The sequence below is a fragment of the Erpetoichthys calabaricus genome, chromosome 4 (genome assembly GCF_900747795.2).
Source record: "Erpetoichthys calabaricus chromosome 4, fErpCal1.3, whole genome shotgun sequence".
NCBI classification, from domain to species: Eukaryota; Metazoa; Chordata; class Cladistia; order Polypteriformes; family Polypteridae; genus Erpetoichthys; species Erpetoichthys calabaricus.
Window position 1 is genome coordinate 142,113,336 of NC_041397.2, and position 15,501 is coordinate 142,128,836.

The window sequence follows — 15,501 nt, forward strand, 5'->3', positions numbered from 1 at the left end:
TTGGGGACTGCCTTCTTCCATTTCCGAAACATTTCTAGATCTTGTCCTGTTCTTACACAACACAGTACTGAGGTATCGGTTAATGCCTTAGTCACTTCACATATAAATTATGCTATTCTATCTGGCATCCCTAAAAAACGTATCCATTGCTTACAACTTATGCAAAATTCTGTTGCTAGGACAGTTACCGTGTTCTAAATCAACTGAACATGTCACACCTATTCTCTCCCAAATTCACTGGCTTCCTGTTTACGATGGAATATGATTCAAAATACTTCTCTTAACATTTAAAGCTGTCCACAGTTTTGCTCCTCCCTACCTTACTGATCTCCTACAGGCTTACACTCCCTCTTGCTCACTCCTTACCTGCAGCTTTACTTTCTGTACCACACATCAAACTCTGTTCTATGGGAGCTAGAGCATTCTGCCATAGTGCTCCTCAACTCCGGAATTCTCTTCCCTCTCGTATCCATCAGCCAGACTCAATAACATAATTTAAAACTGCTTGCAAAACATATCTTTTCGAACTGGCTTACCAATTATGAACTGTTACAGCCAGTCATCTTCGATGTTTGGTACTACTTCTGTACCCTTATTGCTATTTGATTTTAATGACTTATCTGTTTTTTATTTTATTATTTGATTGATTTGTTTTCTATTTGATTTTATCATCTTATCTGTTTTTATTTTATTATTTGATTGATTTGTTTTCTATTTAATTATATTGTGCTATCTGCTTTTTTTGTCTTTATTACTGTTGTTTAATTCATTGTAAGGTGACCTTGAGTGCTAAGAAAGGTGCCTATTAAATAAAATGTATTATTATGATTGTTTCTAGGGCAAAGTAACATATGCAGAGAATATGAAAAAATAAGCTTGACTTACTGCACTTATCCTTTAATTTATTTAAGAGATATGTCACCCTCAAATTGTGATACTTTTTTTGGTCAAGACTTTAAGTTCTGCTAATGTCTGTGCAGTTAAAAAAACATGAATTAATATGTAAAAGAAAACTACTCCAGACACAGTCTCACATTTGCCTTACAGAGTCCGAGCTTTATGTTCTTTTATTTGCTCTGTTTTGTACTTTTAATATACAACCATATTAATCATGGTGGCACAGTGTCACAGCACAAAGTGATGCCCCGTTTACTTCCTGGCTAGAGTATGTTCTGTGTGGAGTTTGTGTCTTCTCCCTTGTTCATAGTTAAACAAGGGAGAACTACCATTTTCTTGAACTTTCTATTATGTCCTCTGACACTCCCCTTTCAGGTACAGTTTTTGCATTGCACATACCCCCTGCTTGTGGCAAAGCACAGGGAAAAGCAAGTTATGAGGTTCAACATAAACCTATAAATCTTTATCAGAGTGGACCATTTTTATTTAAAATAAATATTTTTGTTGCCCTTGTACTGCACTATACACTTGCCTTTTACTGAGTGGTATTTTCTACAGATCTGACTAATTTTCTCCCTCTTGACTAGGTGTTTTTTGTGCAACCATTTTCAATGTTGCACTTGGGTTCTTCTTGCCTACTTTGAGGTTCAAGAAGAAGATGTATAAATTCTACCAATGGGTTTAAATGAAAACTTAATATAATGATATTTGTAGATCCTTCCCTATCTCTAGACTATATCAACTATTCTACATTTCTTTGTTGTGCTGCTATGCTGCTGAGCTCATATTTATACCAACGCCTATGCCAAATGCTAGAGGGAAAGACAACAATGCCCTAAAGGGTTTGCCCAAAATATGCTTAACTCAGAATTTAAAGGAACATCAACAACTTATTATGTGGTTAATTTGGAGCATCCAGGTTGTCTTTTGGGGATGCGAAAGTCTTTGCACTTTGAAGAAGGAGGTGTCACTGGGGTTGAAACACATAAGCATTACTTTCAAGACCAAAGTACAGTCAATGTTAACTTCCTGACAATCAGACCCAAGGTGATTCAAGTGGGTGGTCACATATCATTTTCCTTTTCAACAAAGGTGTTCCACAGGGATATTTTCTGTGTCGTCTGCTGCACTTCCTCTAAACATATGACTGCATGTGACTCTAACATTATCGTCAAGTTTGCTGATAACATCTGTGATAGGCCTGATATCTAGTAACAATGAACAGACATACCTAGTTGAAGTGAAGAGTCTGTCACACTGATGTAAGGATAACAACCTACTCCTGAATGTCAGCAAGACAAAGGAGCTGATTATAGACTTAAGAGGAAACAGCACTCACGTGGAGAGGATGGACCATTTCAGAAAACTAAGTGTCCTCATCACAGAGGATCTAATATGCTCCAAACACTTCGGCACCTTGGTAAAGAAGACATAACAATGTCTGTACCACCTCAAACACATTAAGGTTTTCTGGCTGCCCTCCCAATTACTAAAGAACTTTTACACATTCATCATTGAAAGTATCCAAACAGGAAGTATTACTGCCTAGACTGGGAACAGCACACAGCAGCACCGTAACAATCTGGTGAGCTAGGCTGAACACACCACTGGGTGTGCACTCACTAACCTCCAGGACATCTACACCAAGTGATGTTGGACTAGGGCAAAAATAATTATCAGAGATACCTGCTGTTACTGAACGCTGACAGGAGTTCACATTCTTTGTAGCTGCGTCTCTTCCAGGTTCCTAAAATTATGCAGCTACTGAGTTGGAAAAGTTGGATCCAGCATGAGTCTAACTCGTAACAAAAGAATTTTTTCAGTTCAATAAAGTTCATTTTAAAAGTTTAGCAAAAAATTGAAAATGGAAAAAAATCACAAAAATTCAGAAAAAATGTTATTACACACACAGAATAAAAGGCAAAAAAGAAAAAAAAATAGTTTCTTCTACAATCTTAGCTTTCTCGTTTTAAACTTCACTTATGTTTCTAAAGGTTGTGTTATTTCTCAATAGCAAATTTTCATAGGCTTCACTTAGTGCATTCTGTATGTTCAATTTGAAACTGTTTGCCCTCCATACCTTACCAACTAAACAGCAGATCATAAACTGTAACTATTCTATAGTCAAAGGACAAAGAAATAATTAGAATATTCCATTTATAATTTAGCTTGTGGGGATTATACTGTAATAGAACCTCCCATTGACTATGCTCTAATAAATAGGCATACATTCTAACATAACTAAGAAAATACTTGTATCAGTTTATCATAACCTAACTAACAAGTGGCTCAATTCAATTTTGATTTGTGTTTATGTTGATATTGTTTATTGTTAATTTTTGTTTATGTTTAGCCTCTGTGTATCTAGGTATCTTTCATTATGTTCCATATGTTTGGTGGGTGATAGCGAAAGTCCACATTAAATAACTTTCACATTCTCTGTTGTGGTTTTGGACGTAGTAATATATTATTTTTTGACAAATAACCCAAACAGGCTTGCTGCATTAATATTAATATGTCTGCAATATAATTTATTCAATAAATAAAGACAGAAGATGGATACATGCAAGTATATATAGATAGATACATATACTCGTATATGTATATAGATATATAAACGAAGAACAAAAACAACAGAAAACATAAATGTATGCTATCTTAGTTGAATTTTTTTCTGTTCCTTAGATAAATGCACAAAACTTATGAATTGTGATCTTTCAATTCATGTGGTCAAAACAGATAAGTTTCTAGTGTCTACATTGTGGAGTTTATTTGCTCACAGCTAGTTTACACTGGTTTACCCCCAGCCCCACTACCACACACATAGTTTGTTCTTTGTGTGGGTGCATGTGGGTATGTGTGAGATGCTGCTCTAAACATTCCTACTAGATTTAGAAGAGAAACAAATCACTGTTAAAAACCCATCTTTTACAAAGGTTATTACTTTTCAGTTGCAGTAATACAGATACCATAATACATTAGCTAGTTTCATCCTAACTATAAAACTATAATACTTACTGGAAGTATGTGGATGTATGGTTTGGTGTAGGTGATGCTTTGTTCTCATGGAATGATGTCTAGGGTGCTCTTCTATCTTGTTGCAGTAGCTCTTCTTCTTCTTCTTCTTCCTCTGGTCTGTGCGAATGTGGAAAATACTGCAGTTTTCTTTTTAAGATTTTACATAAAGTGTCCTTTCTATTTAAAGTTCATGTCTGCTGGGAAATTGGTATTCAGTCAACTCTCCTCTTTAGCAAAGCAAATGTGTAGCTTTTATATATGGTCCATCTCTTGCACATGCACCTTGCTTCAGTTTAGCAAGGTTCGGACTTGTGGTACCCACATCTCACTCCAATGTAGACAAGTCTTCCACTCTTTCAGTCCATGGCTAGGCCGAGAGCATTGAGCATGCAGAGAGAGCATAGATCTGGTGATTCTAATGGTTGTTAAAGGAAGAAGTAGATGGTTCACTTCTATTTTCTTGGGTGCACAAAAGAGCATCCTTTTATTTGCCAATTGGTGCAAAGTTTTGCTCATCAGTGTTGCTTTTTGTCGAGTTATGGCCCTGTGTCCCAGATCAAGTATTTGGATGATGCAGCCAGTGTCACTTTGTGATTGAACATTTTATCAAATTGTTACCAGAGGCTGCATTTCGAAGAAAACTGACACTTGCGATGGAATTATAAGTGTTTCACGGTTAGCTTTTTAACCAAGACTTATGTGCCAACTCATAGCACAATGCCGGCCCTACAGAGGACTGTTCCTTCCCATTTACCCTATAGCCTGGTTCTTCCACTTCTTTGGAACCCACAAAAGTTTGTAAGTTTTTAAGGGGCTTTTTTATGAAAATGTATTAATTTCCAGATACATGTATTATTTTTAATTCAAAAGGAAAACATAAAAATTTAATTTAAAACAAGCAAATGGAATAATATGCTCAGAAGACAATCCATGAAACACAATAATCGACCCCTACCCAGCTTGACAAGGTTATGGAAGAAGTGAAGAAGTTGTTGCAGGTTCAGGACTCTCGCTGGTATGAGAAGGGTATGCAAACTCTTTTCTGCACAAGTGCAAGGGTGTTGAAACTGGTGGAGGTTATGAAGAAAAAGGAGTGCAGAAAATGCATTCAGTCATATATGACTATGTTTAAACATTTCTATAATAGATTATTAATAATAAAAATGATGTTGAAAAACTTTCTGTAGCATCTTTTCAGTTCATATCTAATATATAAACTGCTATAGCACTAAGCTACCTAAACACTGATGATAAGGGATAAAATTCTTGTCTTTAAGGCAATCTTTCTTCATGACATGTGAATAGGTCAACAGCATACTTAACACAGAGTTAGTAAAAGAACAGTAATTTCAATGAATCACATTATAAAATGACTGATTTTGAATTCTTTTTTTTTCATCACTTTGAGGTTACTTTAGATCTCTGTAGCCTGCAGTTAATCATGGGAAGTAATAATATAAGTGCAAGTGGATGTGCACTTCTGAGACCAGTACTCTTTTGATTAGATGAATCAAAGGGAATTAAAAGGTGCCACAGGACAGCCGATCACAAAGGCTGTTTTTTCTCCCTGATTCAGCAGCAGCCCCCTAATTTCTTTTTACTCAGTGGTATCATTTACTCTTCTACCTTTATAATGCTCAAAGTGACTTCAGAGGTAAAAACATCATGCCTCGAGATTTTCAAAATGAGGGTGTAAAAAGGATGGTTATTGCCCCCAAAACAGATAAGATACACATAATCCTTATTGTCACCTTCCTTGACCTCAGTTAGGTCACAAAAGATTCTTTTACACCTCATGCTAAGAGCTACTTTAACTCTAGTGTAAATAAAAGTGTATTCAGTTTTTACTCTGGTTGCCTGCCACTGTATACTTCAAATAAGCATTTGGTATTACCAGAGATAGTTACTACACTGTGAGTTGTAACAATGAGCTGAATTCGTATTTTTGCTATCCACAGGTAACCCTATATGATCGATGAGATTCTCGACCACCAGCCTTCTTACTGACCTCCACCTTAGTAATCCTGTCTGTGCTGAATGTTATAATTAAATTGTGCCTACGCTAGCCAGACTTCACATAGAAATGGACAAAGCTCAGTCAAATACTCTGAGATTTTCTCTCTTTTATGATTGCTATCAGAATTCTGATTTAGCTTGCCTCCAGGTTAGTTTAGGCTCAGAGTAAATTTACTTGGCCATGCTACTTCAGTTCCACAAAGCTACATTTCAAATGGTCGTACAGGGGAAAAGGTATCAACATTTTAGGGTACACTATTGAACCCCAAGAAATTGAGTATTCTGATTCTTTAATGGAAGAACTGAAACCAAAACTGCCATCTGCTCTAAACATTTTACTTTAAAAAGCACTGTGGGAGCTGAGAGATGGATGGCTCTTTTCCTTAAATATCTTTCTTTTTATTCCTTTTCTATTGAAAACAAAATCACATTAAAACTTATCCTTTGTTTACCAGATTCAAAAATGTATTTATATTTTCAGCATCTTACTTGCTGTCTCAACTTGTGAAACGTCCTCATACACATGATGTAACAAATTGTTATTTTATTCATTCAGTAATATTTTTGCAGGGGCTAAAGCTTATTTTAACAGTACTGGGTGTGAGGCGGGAATTAATACAACGCTGCATTCGCATTCTCAAATTATTTCACCTAGCAGCAAACTACTAAAATAACTAAAAATCAAGCTAAAGCAAACTTACGAGGCCAGCTTCAACAATATTCAAAATTTAGCATATAAGGCCCAGAATGGATATTTATTTTCTCACGGGCCTCCTATAAAATCCATTTCATTTACAGAATTTATCCTTACTGCACATAGTTTAGCTGGATTATATTTACACCTGCCATTAGTGAATTTTTCAGTCTGTATTACATCTTGATGGAGATTTCATGCGTACAGCAATTTAAGATTTAGTGGTTGCTGTCGTTCATCTGTGCAGCACAACACATTGCAGATTCTAACCAGTAGTTAGAATGGGAACGGGGTGCTGGAAATTACTCAACCAGAAACAGTAAAAAAAAAATGACAGGCCTCATTACAATAAAGAATCTTATTGTTTTAGCTTGATGCCACATACAGGTATGAGACAGCCTCATGAAGGAGATGGTAAGGCGACTTCAGACAAGCAACTTCAATGACTTTTTAAAAGCGGTGTCAGGTCTGGCCACCCTTCTGTGGCTTATGTTAATGCTGCCACCACTTTACACAAATCATTGTCTTTTCTAATGTCTTGATTGTTGTATGTGGATAGAAAACACATTTCAGCTGCAGGTGGAAGCTCCACATATGACCTTAATCTCGGAAAGTCTTTTTCCAGTGGGGCAACAGGGACCTTTTCCTGAATAAGATCAAATACAGTTGCGTTGGGTACGACAGGAGCTTCCACCTGCAGTTAAAGTCACTTCAGTACACATGTACTTTGTGAGCATGCCTGTGTCGGTCAAACAGAGGAAGTTCTGCAGTATACTTGTGACTTTACGTGAAGGAAGATAAGTAAATAAATCAAGGTAAACAACATTCGATCTGACTTTTATATAAAAAGTAGAGTGACGGCAAAAGTGTAAGGGCAGCTTCCACCTGCAGCTATAAACTCTTCAGTACGCGAGCGACTCTCCACGCTAGTGTTTAGATCTGGACGGTGTATGTGCCCAAAAAAGAAGTCTAACTGCATTCTTGTACCATTGCTTGCATACTGAAGTGTCAGCAGGCACTTTTTGTGGCATTACACGTTTATTTTGTGAGCATGCCCTTGTCAATCAAACACAGGAAGATCTGCAGTCTACTTGTGACTTTACGCTGTAGGAAGATAAGTAAATAAATCAAGGTAAATAACATTCAATTTGGCCTTTATATATGTAACATATAAATGTTTCTTATGTAAAGACCATCACAAAACATAATCTCAAACAGGACTTTGCCCGATACATTGGCGAACTGTGTAAGCCGTGCTGCTTCATTGGAGGACAGTTGTGGGGCAGACTGACTGGCAGGTTGATGCTGGACCTCCTGCTGAATCCAAACGGTGCCATTTTTGCCTTTACTCCTAGTGCAGCTTTATTGTTCTTATATGTGAGTGAATGTTTCTTGCGGGGTGGGGAATGCTTCTGTTCTCTTTCTCCGATGTAGAACCCTCATCCTCATTTCAGTTCACCTCTGTTATAGGATGTCTTTATTTGAAAAACGCAGTGTCAGATCTGGCCTGAGTGTGAACGCGACTGAGAGAATAAAACTGAATAAAAAACAAAACACTAACCTTTACAAGCACCATACGTTTACACCGGCTGTTACAGACTCAAATCAAATGTATGTTTTTATTGTATAATAGTAACAATAAGGGCAGCTCACTACTCAAAATGTTTATATTGCAGCGCGGCAAGGCTCGAACCCACGACCTGTGGGTCGTAACAACGATGTACACTAACCCGATGTCTTTTTCTTCAGTTATAGTCTTGAATAAAAGCACACTTGTTTTGTTATAATTGTACCTTTTGTGAAAGTGCTTATTTGTCTTCAAACATTATACACTTCATGCCAAAATTTTGTCATTAGTACTAAAACATGAAAAAAGTTTGTCTTTTAGGTATGTGTTCAACATTTCTGTCATCCTACACTTACAAAGATATTTGTAGACACGGAACACACATGAAATGCATGTGTTCTAAATAACGATATATTTTTTACCCCATACAGCTCTACCTCACTACCTGATAAACAAGGCTTGAGCTGGGAGAGCATTTCTGTGGTGGTGGGTGGGATAGGATATAGTAGGCTGTTTGCGCTTATCAAAACATTTACAACACAAAAGATGCGGACGGAGAGGAGCAAACGGATTTAAGGTGGGCCGGGTTTATGTGATTTTTCATAGCCTTTGGTAATTCTAGTGTTAAAGGATTTTTCAATAGTATAACATATTTTGTGTCTACAATAAATTCCATCATCAACAGTGACCTAAATATTCTTTCAGATAACCAGAAAGAAAAAGTATCAGAAAGATAATTGTATGATGTGTATTACAGGTTTGCAGAGATGGCAAAAGAAGTTTTCAAACTTGATCTGACCATTGTCCTACAATATCTGTGATCATAGTGCAGTCTTTATAGATATCAATTCAAAGGAGATATGGAAGAAACATTTTGAATTTGCAAATCAGTTCATGGGCGGCACGGTGGTGCAGTGGGTAGCACTGCTGCCTCGCAGTTGGGAGACCTGGGGACCTGGGTTCGCTTCCCGTGTCCTCCCTGCGTGGAGTTTGCATGTTCTCCCCGTGTCTATGTGGGTTTCCTCCGGGCGCTCCGGTTTCCTTCCACAGTCCAAAAACATGCAGGTTAGGTGGATTGGCGATTCTAAATTGGCCCTAGTGTGTGCTTGGTGTGTGGGTGTGTTTGTGTGTGTCTTGCGGTGGGTTGGCACCCTGCCCGGGATTGGTTCCTGCCTTGTGCCCTGGGATTGGCTCCAGCAGACCCCCGTGACCCTGTGTTCGGATTCAGCGGGTTGGAAAATGGATGGATGGAAATCAGTTCATGTGCCTGTCTTTCTTTCCTCTACCCAGAAAGATAATGACGCAGAAGAGGAACAGTAAAACAACTCATGCCCTACGTCGTGCTTTACCACCCTGGACATAAAAACCTCTGAAGACCACAAAATGAAGTCAGTTAGCACCTAAACTTGAAGGCGGCACATGTTGACTGGACTTGTTTTTTCCCACCATTCTTTTTTCTCCCAAATGGGCAATAAATGATGCATCCTTCAAGGAACCCCAACTCTTCTTACAATTCCCTTTGCATATATTCATTTCACAATCATTTTCATTATTTTTGCATTATTTTGATAAATTTGATCATTATTAAGAGCTTTTGTGTAATTTAAATTTTCAAAATTGTATTTACTTGCCATGCTCAGGGTTGATTCCTGCCTTGTAACCACAGCTACCAGGATGAGCACTGGCTCCCATGGATTAAGGAGATCCAGAAATGGATGAATGGATAGAAACCTCACATTATTTCAATGCATACCTTGGCAAGTTTGTGTCTTGCACAAAGAAGATTGTCATTGGTAAACAGAAGAGAACTGCTGCCTAGAAAGGCACATTTCTCTTTTGTCATTCCTCTGTCTCTCTGATTTTTAAATTGTTGCTTCCAGCAGAGTGTTTTTATAGGTGACTTTGACAGGGCTGATCGGTGATGTCCATATTCGCACTGTTAACATCCTTGACTCATCGTCTGGCACTGTTAGAAGCCAGCCAGGCATCTCCATATACATGTCTAAGTTGAATGTGAATGTCAGCCACAGGGATTTCTTCCTTCATTGCATGTGCTCAAAATGACATGTTGTCAGCCTGTTGGTCTAATCTATGGACATGTAAAAAAAACAGGATACTCTATTTTTTCCAGTGTGAGATGAAAGATAAAGCTACTAGTTATGATATTGTGCATTTCAGTATTGTGAGGTTTTTCCTAACAATTTTAATATACTTAATACTTTAGTCACTACCCATGTATATTTATTATTCCATTAATTTTTGGTCTAAAATATCTCATTACAAATAACAAATAATGAAAGAATAATGAACTATCACTGAGATGAGCTGTAACAGGATTTATGCTACAGCTAAAGATTATAAACTTTACTCTATCACCTTCCAGACAATCAGGTCAGGTCAACTTAGGAAGCATGCACTGGTACAGCACATTGCTGCACCCACCACAAAACAGCTTGGGATCCTGGTTGGCAACCCCGCAGGCTATCACGCGGCCGAGTTCCACCATCCAGAAATGAGTATCTACCTGTCTGCAGCCAGGTGTTACGTGGGTGTCCCCTTGGCCTGGTCCAGCCACTCGGGTCCTCAACAATGAGGATCCTACAAGCCAAATCACCCTCAGGTAATCGCGCCACATGGCCATAGTGGCTTAACTGACACTCCCTCACAATGCAGGTAATGTGCCTCATTCGGGACACAAAGTCAAAGCAGCGGTACCCAAGCATTCTCTGAAGAGACACAGTACCGACAGACAATGCCATCTGAAAAGTAAGAGTGTATATATAATGTTTTTCACATTTATTGTGTTGCAACATTGAATCACGGGAGATTTTCTGGATGCATTCCAGATACCATAAATAGATACTCTTAGTGCAGAGGAATTGGATAAACCTCTGGCGCTATCAGAATTACTAGATGCTATAAAGTCACTTCAGAGTGGGAAAGCAGCAGCCCCTGATGGCTACCCTGTCAAATTTTATAAGAAATTATCCACTCAGCTAGCTCCCCTCTTATTAGCAACATTTACAGAAGCTGAAGACAATAAAATTCTACCTCAAACTTTTCGCAAAGCATTAATCACTGTCTTTCCTAAACAAAATAAGGATGTATTACAATGTGCAGCATACAGACCAATTTCACTTCTGAATAATGATGTTAAGATACTCTTCAAAGTCCTAGCTAGAAGGAAGGAGAAAGTGCTGCCTTTGGTAATATCACAAGATCAAACTGGATTTATTAAAGGCAGACACTTAGCTTCCAATCTTCGATGCCTGTTTAATGTAATATATTCACCAGCAAAATCAAACACCCCAGAGATATTATTATCGTTGGATGCAGAAAAAGCATTTCATATGATTGAATGGAACTACCTTTTCACTACATTAGAGAAATTTGTGGTTTGGCCTGAACATTTGCGCATGGATCAAACTACTGTATACCAATCCAGAAGCTTCAGTTTGTATTAACAACATTTGTTCAGACTACTTTAAACTATAATGTGGTACCAGACAAGGATGCTCCTTGTCACCACTGCTATTTGCAATTGCCATTGAACCACTGGCAGTTCACTGTCGAAATGCTTATTAGATAAAGGGGATTATCAGAGAAGGACTTGAACAGAAAATTTCTCTATATGCAAATGATATGGTACTGTTTATATCAGACCTACAAAATACTGAGCCTGCAGTCTTAACAGCACTTACAGAATTTCAAAAGATCACTGGTCTCAGAATTAATTTGAATAAAAGTGTGCTCTTTCCAGTGAATTCTCAAGCATACAATATTAGATTGAACACCTTCCCTTTTATTATTGCAGATCACTTTAAATACCTAGGGGTAAATATCACAAGTAAACATAAAGCTTTTTATCAACAAAAGTTCGCTGTCTGTATGGAAAAAATTAAGCAAGACTTGCGTAGATGGTCAACCCTTCATCTCACTCTAGCTGGAAGAATTAACAATGAATATCCTTCCTAAACTTCTCTTTTTATTTCAAAACATTCCAATATACATCAATAAATAATTTTTTAAGCAATTAGATTCAGCCATAACCTCATTTATTTGGAACTTAAAACATCCACGTATTCAAAGAGTGACCCTACAAAGACCTAAGGCAGAAGGTGGCATGGCTCTATCCAACTTTCAGTTTTATTACTGGGCAGCAAACATACAAGCTATAAAAACCTGGACACATATAGATGAACATACACAGGCTTGGTGCGCAATAGAAATAAAATCCTGCAGTACTTCTTTATATTCCCTGCTTTGTGCCCCTATTAATGCAAGTTATCGCTGATATACTAATAACCCAATTGTGCTTCACTCACTCAGAATATGGAACCAATGTAGAAAGCATTTTAAGATGGAGAATCTTTTATCTCTGGCACTACTGCATGAGAACCAAATTTTTCAACCCTCGCAAACATATGCAGTTTTTAATATCTGGAAAACATTTGGGATTAAATTACTTAGAGATCTTTATATAGACATCTTTGCATCCTATGAACAATTACATTCCAAATTTAACTTTCCAGCAACACGTTTCTTTCATTATCTTCAAATTAGAAACTTTGTTAAACAGAACCTGCCTTGGCTGAAGCATTGGCTGAAGTTCTTTTATAATTTTTCGAAGTGTTTCAAGATGTGGGATGTAGGTGACAACAAGGGGGATGCAGTTCTTGTTGTCTTTGTTTTAATATTCCAGAAGGTTGTCTCTGAAAAAAAAAATCCACAAAGAAGGGAACCCAGGAAGGCCTATAATCTCAGGAATTGGCTCCCTTACAGAGAATATTTCAGGTTGGGTGGAGCACATCCTTAAACCCCTCACCCGCAATACAACCAGCTACATCCAGGACACCACTGACTTCTTAAAAAAACTGTCTGCTTTAGGCCCCTTACCTGAGGGAACCTTACTGGCCACAATGGATGTTGAGGCCCTTTACACAAACATCCCCCATGATGATGGCCTATTGGCATGTAAAACATACTTCAAACAACATGATTTACCCACAAAGTCAGTAACAGAAATGATAAAATTCATTCTGACACATAATCTATTCTCTTTTGGACAAGATTGCTACTTGCAACAAATGGGGACTGTAATGGGCTGTTGGATTGCACCTCACTATGCAAACCAATTTATGGCAAAATTGCAGGAAGATTTCATGTCAATGTGCATCGTAAAACCAATGTTGTATCTCCGTTACATAGATGACATCTTCATAATCTGGACTATCAGTGAGAAGGACCTCCTCCATTTACATAATGAATACAATTCTTTTCATCCCAACATAAAGCTGAAGCTGAATTACTCAAAAACAGAAGTCAACTTCCTTGAAACCACTATTCAACTGAAAGAGAACACCCTTGTAACTTCTGTTTTTCACAAACTAACAGACATATGGACCTACCTAAAAAGTGATAGCTTCCACCCCAAGCATATAAGGTGCTCTATTATTTTTTGCCAAGCAATACGGTACAATCGTATTTGCTCAAACCCGACAGACCGGGATAAACAACTGCAGGAGCTCAGACAAGATTTCATCAGACAAGGTTATACCCCCAAAACAACAGACACTCAAATAATAAGAGCTACTGCCATACCCAGAGACAACCTTCTGGAATATAAAAACAAAGACAACAAGAACCGCATCCCCCTTGCTGTTACCTACAACCCACATCTTGAAACACTTTGAAAAATTATACAAGAACTTCAGCCAATGCTAAACAATGACCAAACACTGAAAAAATGTATTTCCTGAACCTCACCTCCTGGCATACAGACAACCACCAAACCTTCAGCAAGTAATTGTTTGAAGCTCCCTATGTGAACCAACTGAAAATGGCACATCTCCATGCCTACAGAAAAGATGCAAAACATGTGTCCACATTTATGATACAGACCGTATAGTTACACCACACTGCCGAATTGAACATCACATAAAGGGACCATTTTCCTGCAGATCATCTAATGTAGTCTACCTAATTCTCTGCATGAAATGTCCTGACACTGCACTCTATGTGGGAGAAACTGGACAAACTCTCCGCCAGAGAATGAATTTACACAGGTTCCACATTAAACGTGGCAACACAGATGTCCCTGTAGCGGCCCACTTCAACAGCCATGGACACTGTGAGAGGGACTTTAAAGTCACAGTGCTTATGGTCAACTTCAAAACACAGCAAGAGACAAAAGAATGGGAATACATTACAACATGGCTTGAATAAAGGCAAGAGTTTTATTGCCAGATATGAGGATTGTTTACATCTCTCAGAATGACAGACAACCTGTCTACAGATCCACATTGTTTTGAAAAACTCATTACAAACTTCAAAAGACTTTGTTGGACAGTTATCTTATCCAAAGATCTTGTCCATACATTGTTCTTCTCTCTCTTGTTAAATTAACCCTAGCCTGAATGAATCTATTAATTTTTTACATTTAAGATTTCTCATTTAAAGATTTACCAATGTTGTTTCTTTGTGTATATAAACACAGGGGACTCCAGTTTCTGTATTACATCTTGCCTGAAGAAGGGGCCTGAGTTGCCTCAAAAGCTTGCATATTGTAATCTTTTTAGTTAGCCAATAAAAGGTGTCATTTTGCTTGGCTTTTCTTTACATTCATAATGGCTAACACGGTACAACACCCTAGTACTAAGTGCCTTTCAGACAGCCTTGGTGTCACAATACCTCCTAAACCATTAACAGCTGTGTTTGGTGTACTTCCAGATGGGCTTAAAGAGGAGAAGGACAAAGGAGAAAGTGTGATTGCCTTTACTACACTATTGGCACACAGACTTATTTTGCTAAACTGGAAGAATCCTAACTCTCCTCTTTTAAGTCAGTTTGTAACTGACGTATATTATTTGATATTCGAAAAAATCAAATTCTCAGTTAGAGGATCTGTGCAGAACTTTTTCAAAACCTGTCGGATCTAATCAATAATATTTTAGAATAAGCTCTTAAAGCACTGAGGAAGCAGATTCTCTTCCCATTTCTTTTTCTTCTCCATTTATCTTTATCTGCCTATTAAACTCATCAATTTATTTATTTTTACAAGTTTTACTCTGTTGACCATGCTCTCTTTCTCAGGGATGGGGGTTGATTTGTTTTCAATTCTATTTTCTGTAAAAATTGATCTGTTTGTATGGAATGATTATACAATAAAATCAATAAAATTTAAAAAAAAAATGAATCAAGGGAGATTTAATTTGATACCAACCTACAGAAAAAGATTCTTTAATGTCAAAAGTGAATTTAGATCACTACCAAGGGAATTCATTATAAATATAAAACACAAAATAATTGA